Source organism: Mobula hypostoma, chromosome 13 (assembly GCF_963921235.1).
Source record: "Mobula hypostoma chromosome 13, sMobHyp1.1, whole genome shotgun sequence".
In the NCBI taxonomy this organism is placed as follows: Eukaryota; Metazoa; Chordata; class Chondrichthyes; order Myliobatiformes; family Myliobatidae; genus Mobula; species Mobula hypostoma.
Genome location: NC_086109.1, coordinates 79,106,249 through 79,112,840, shown reverse-complemented (window position 1 = coordinate 79,112,840; position 6,592 = coordinate 79,106,249).

The window sequence follows — 6,592 nt, the reverse complement described above, 5'->3', positions numbered from 1 at the left end:
CCCTCAATCTTCTAAATTCCAACGAGTACAAGCCCAGTTCATCCAGTCTTTCTTCATATGAAAGTCCTGCCATCCCAGGAATCAATCTGGTGAACCTTCTTTGTACTCCCTCTATGGCAAGGATGTCTTTCCTCAGATTAGGGGACCAAAACTGCACACAATACTCCAGGTGTGGTCTCACCAAGGCCTTGTACAACTGCAGTAGTACCTCCCTGCTCCTGTACTCGAATCCTCTTGCTATAAATGCCAGCATACCACTCGCCTTTTTCACCGCCTGCTGTACCTGCATGCCCACTTTCAATGACTGGTGTATAATGACACCCAGGTCTCGTTGCACCTCCCCATTTCCTAATCGGCCACCATTCAGATAATAATCTGTTTTCCTATTTTTGCCACCAAAGTGGATAACTTCACATTTATCCACATTAAATTGCATCTGCCATGAATTTGCCCACTCACCCAACCTATCCAAGTCACCCTGCATCCTCTTAGCATCCTCCTCACAGCTAACACTGCCACCCAGCTTCGTGTCATCCGCAAACTTGGAGATGCTGCATTTAATTCCCTCATCCAAGTCATTAATATATATTGTAAACAACTGGGGTCCCAGCACTGAGCCTTGCGGTACCCCACTAGTTACTGCCTGCCATTCTGAAAAGGTCCCATTTATTCCCACTCTTTGCTTCCTGTCTGCTAACCAATTCTCCACCCACACCAATACCTTACCCCCAATACCGTGTGCTTTAAGTTTACACACTAATCTCCTGTGTGGGACCTTGTCAAAAGCCTTTTGAAAATCCAAATATACCACATCCACTGGTTCTCCCCTATCCACTCTACTAGTTACATCCTCAAAAAATTCTATGAGATTCGTCAGACATGATTTTCCTTTCACAAATCCATGCTGACTTTGTCCGATCATTTCACCGCTTTCCAAATGTGCTGTTATCACATCCTTGATAACTGACTCCAGCAGTTTCCCCACCACCGACGTTAGGCTAACTGGTCTATAATTCCCCGGTTTCTCTCTCCCTCCTTTTTTAAAAAGTGGAGATACATTAGCCACCCTCCAATCCTCAGGAACTAGTCCAGAATCTAACGAGTTTTGAAAAATTATCACTAATGCATCCACTATTTCTTGGGCTACTTCTTTAAGCACTCTAGGATGCAGACCATCTGGCCCTGGGGATTTATCTGCCTTCAATCCCTTCAATTTACCTAACACCACTTCCCTACTAACCTGTATTTCGCTCAGTTCCTCCATCTCACTGGACCCTCTGTCCCCTACTATGTCTGGAAGATTATTTATGTCCTCCTTAGTGAAGACAGAACCAAAGTAATTATTCAATTGGTCTGCCATGTCCTTGCTCCCCATAATCAATTCACCCGTTTCTGTCTGCAGGGGACCTACATTTGTCTTTACCAGTCTTTTCCTTTTTACATATCTATAAAAGCTTTTACAGTCCATTTTTATGTTCCTTGCCAGTTTTCTCTCATAATCTTTTTTCTTCTTCCTAATTAAGCCCTTTGTCCTCCTCTGCTGAACTCTGAATTTCTCCCAGTCCTTAGGTGAGCCACTTTCTCTGGCTAATTTGTGTGCTTCTTCTTTGGAATTGATACTATCCCTAATTTCTCTTGTCAGCCACGGGTGCACTACCTTCCTTGATTTATTCTTTTGCCAAACTGGGATGAACAATTGTTTTAGTTCATCCATGCAACCTTTAAATGCTTGCCATTGCATATCCACCGTCAATCCTTTAAGTGTCATTTGCCAGTCTATCTTAGCTAATTCACGTCTCATACCTTCAAAGTTACCCCTCTTTAAGTTCAGAGCCTTTGTTTCTGAATTAACTATGTCACTCTCCATCTCAATGAAGAATTCCACCATATTATGGTCACTCTTACCCAAGGGGCCTCTCACGACAAGATTGCTAATTAACCCTTCCTCATTGCTCAAAACCCAGTCCAGAATAGCCTGCTGTCTAGTTGGTTCCTCAACATGTTGGTTCAAAAAACCATCCCGCATACATTCCAAGAAATCCTCTTCCTCAGCACCTTTACCAATTTGGTTCACCCAATCTACATGTAGATTGAAGTCACCCATTATAACTGCTGTTCCTTTATTGCACACATTTCTAATTTCCTGTTTAGTAACATCTCCGACCTCACTACTACTGTTAGGTGGCCTGTACACAACTCCCACCAGCGTCTTCTGCCCCTTAGTGTTACGGAGCTCTACCCATATCGATTCCACATCTTCCTGGCTTATGTCCTTCCTTTCTATTGCGTTAATCTCTTCCTTAACCAGCAACGCCACCCCACCTCCCCTTCTTTCATGTCTATCCCTCCTGAATATTGAATATCCCTGAACGTTGAGCTCCCATCCCTGGTCACCCTGGAGCCATGTCTCTGTGATCCCAACATGTCTCTGTGATCCCAACATGTTGTGTCCTTGAGCACTTAATCGCACATTAGCTCTGCGACGACACTGGTGCTAAGCTGTATGGGTCCTAACGCCCTTCCCTTGGACAACATTGGTGTCCTGGAGAGTGAAGACTTTCCAGACACAGATCCATCGTCTCGCAAGACTAATGGATGTCTTTACTTTACTAGGATATTTGAACTGGATTGAGCTGGACACCAGGCACCTATCCAACAGGAAAAGCAGCTGCAGCTTCTAAACTAACCAATCACAATGGAAGCGACATTCGACAGTCAGAATAAGGTACGCCCTCACAGGACACCAAGACACTTCTAGCCCCAAGCACTTTGGATAAGGAATACACAGCCTGTATTATTCTTAAAAATTGTGCCATTTGTCTTCTGCACGCTGATTGTCAGTCTTTATGTATAGTTTTTCATAAATTCTATTGGATTACTTTATTTTCCTGTAAATGTCTGCAATAAATTGAATTTTGAGCCAGCAAAATTGATAATAAATTTTACCTTGACTAAAGAATCATGCTAACTCACACAGTAGAAGGCGTGTCACCTAAAATGTTTGACTAATTGTAGACTTCATCCTTCCATGGTACCATTCTTCTTTCAACAGTGAATGTCAGGTATCTCCCAAATAACCCAATCTGTTGTGTTTTGATAACCTGTGCTTTGGCTGGGTTTATTGTTCGTGTACCCTGGTGAGTGTTGTGCCTTCAATGAGGGTCTGTGGTAGTGTAATGATTAAGGCAACGGGTCAGCAAACTGAAGCCATTCCAAGTGTGACACCATTATAATTTGGGGCGTCAGAGTTCAGAGTTCAATTCCTGCACCATCTGTAAGGAGTTTGTACCTTCTCTCCATAACCACATTGATTTCCTCCCACAGTCCAAAAGCATCCCTGTTAGTAGGTTAATTGGTCATTGTCAATTGTGCTGTGATTAGACCGGCATTAGATATATGAGTTGGTGGGTGATGCTGTTCATTGGGCCTGAAGGGTCTGTTCTGTCCTACATCTTTAAATAAAATAAAATAAATATGTATATTTAGCTGTTGTGACTTTTGAAATCAGAATCTTTTAGATTTATTTGCTTGTGGACTGGTATAAGTGCATTTTTCTTAGAGTGTGGATCATTGTAAACTTCCAACAGGCTCACTTTTTCTTGGAGAAGGAAATCTGTCTTCCCTTAACTGATCCATGACACGGTTCCACGCTAAGTGATTGACCCTTGGCACTGTAAAAACAAAAATTAAGAATGAAGCCCTACCTTATCAGGACAACGAATGGCTTTGCAACCTAGATATAAAAAAACCCTAATAATTTATTGTCTATTGAAAGATGTAACAAATCACTAGTTAATTTATTAATGCTACAGCAATTCACACAGTGCAATGCTACAAAATACAAAATTGTACAATAAAAATATATTTAAAAACTTCAGAACAGCCTGCAGTAATCCATTTCAAGCTTCAGACCTCTTTTATCTGCTTCAGCATTGCGATTTAATTCTGTGAAATTGCCCTTTGTGAAGATAATGTGACATAATTCTGTTGTATAATTTCCTCCTTGCAACCTATTCAGACTGTGTGGAAACACTTCTTATGCTGAAAGGGCATCCCCTTCCTTAGATGGGAACTTTCCTGTGTGAGATAGCTTGGCCCCTGGATTATTTAACAACTGGAAAATTTTAAGCCACAATGGGGCCACTTAAAAGGGCTGTTCTCTCTCTGAATTCAGGTAATAAGGTAATTAATCAGAGAATATACGTTCTGTTTATTCTTTCTGTCATCGCCTGATAATGAACTCCAACAAAAACACAAAGTTTTAATTCCATGGTTTGCTTGTGCCATCAGAAACATTCGACTCTCAGTAAGTTAAGTGTCAGGTAAGTATTTTCAAAAATATTTTCACTTAAATTAATGATGTCTGCACACCAGAGCAATAATGCTGGCTTACAATCTGCAGGAAGAACTCGGCAGGTCGTGCAGCACTTGTGAGGGTTGGAGGGAGTGGGGAAGGGAGAAGGAATGTTTGATGTTTTGGGTTGAAACTGTGCATCAGGATTGAGTGTGGAGAGATGAGGTGGCCTGTGTGAGGAGGAGGAGGAGAAAGGTGAGACTGAGGGGGAATGTCAGACAGGCATGCCAGGTAGGGGAGGGGAGTGTGATGGGGTTAGGCGACAGGCAGGTGACTGATAGATTGGGGTGGGGGGAGGAAGGGTGAGAGAAGGAGAGCACTACTGGAAGGAGACGGGCAGGAAGCGCTGGACTCTTAAGTAAAGGAGGAGAGAATGGGAAGGAGAGGTGATTGGCAGTTGGAACTGGATTCGTGAACTATATTCGTGCAATGGGTTGATGGATTGAGGAGGAAGTGGTGGATGAAGATTGGTAATAGGAGTTGAGGGGGTGTAGAGTCCATTTGCGGGGACTTGGGACAAAAATGGAAGAATAAGAAGGAGAGAGGAGGATGGGGGAGTTAACAATCCAGTGGAGGAGAGGGTTATCTAAAGGTGGAGAACTCAATGTTCATGCTATTGGCTAGTAGACTGCCCAAGTGGAATATGAGGTAAACATGAAAGATTCTGTAGATGCTGGAAATCCAGAGTGTCACACACAGAATGCTGGAGGAACTCAGCAGGTAAGGCAGCATCTCTGGAGAGGAATAAATGGTTGACTCTTCATCAGCAAGATGGGCAGGTCAGTGTGGGAATTGGAAGGGGAGTTGAGATGGAATGAAGTTGGGAGCTCGAGATGGCCATTGCAGACTGAGCATAGGTCCTCTGAAATAGCTAACCTTGTGCTTGGCTTTGCCGATGTAGAGGACGCCGCGTGGGCAGTAGGCCAGGTTGGAGGATGTGCACGGGAACCTCTACCTCACCCAAAGGGTTGGTTAGGCCACTGTGATGCAAGAGGTGTAGGGTCCAGGGAGGAACAACTGGGGAGAGATGAGTGGCCTGGGGAGTCACAGAAGAGTAAATGTTGAGAGGATGTTCTCATTTCTTGGGGCATCCAGACCAAAGGTTGCACTCTAAGAATAAGAGATGAGCTATTTACAACTGAAATGCGGAGAAATATCCTTCTCCCAGAGTAGAGCAGGAGAGCTTCACAGCACAGAAACAGGCCCTTTGGTCCATATAGTCCATGCTGAGCTGTTAGCTTCTCTAGTTGGTGAATCTGTGGACTTCTCCATCACACCAAACAGTTGAAGCCAAATCATTAAGAATATTTAAAAAGATGTTGGATGTTTAATTAGAGGGACATGGGGAGAAAGTAAAGGCTATAGAATTTGAATGATCAGCCACATTCCAAAGATATACGGGTTAGGATTTGTGAGCTGTGGGTATGTTTTTTTTGGGCGCTGGAAGCGCACCAGCACTTTCGGGCTGCCTGCAGCACATACTCTGACCGTGTTGGTTGTTGATGGAAATGACGCATTTCCCCGCTTGTTTTGATGTACAAATAAACCTAATCTTTAAACCCTCACCTGTAGCAATGCTTGTCTATTCAATGGTGACATGTTACTAATATCATCTTTCCATTAAAACAAATACTGCAGCACAATTTGATGTAGCTGGGGGCTTTTGTATTAAGAGCTTCTCAGAGGTTCCTTTACCTCATGTCATGTGTATAGAGCAGCAAGAACCAGGTTCTTTTTTTTAGGAAGTTGTTCTTACCTTTTAAAATAGCTATTAGCACTACATAAAACAATATGTGGTGTGGAAAAATGACAGGTCTGCTTTCAACAAGGGTGATCCAAGTGCTCACTCTGTCTTGCAGAATTTAATTAGAATGATCCGCATCAGTATATAAGCTGAAAATTACATTTCCCTTAAAATCTGCACATCAATATTTCTATTCAATGCCACAGATTTTAAATCTGCCTTAAAACCTGTGTGGTGCCACATAGCAATACTGAGCATATTAATAAAAGCGGATAACAGATGAGTGCAAGATCAAGATGAAGAATAAATAGACTTTTGAAAACAAATCAGCATCCAGAAGTTGGAAAGATAAGGGAAAATATGAAGCAAAGCTAAAATGGTTTTGAAGAAGGCATGTCTTCAGTAGCATAAACATCCTCAAACGTGAGGTCTGATAATTTTCTTTTGTTTTAATGGGTTTGTGGTTTTGTTGCTGCCTGTGACGAGATGAATCT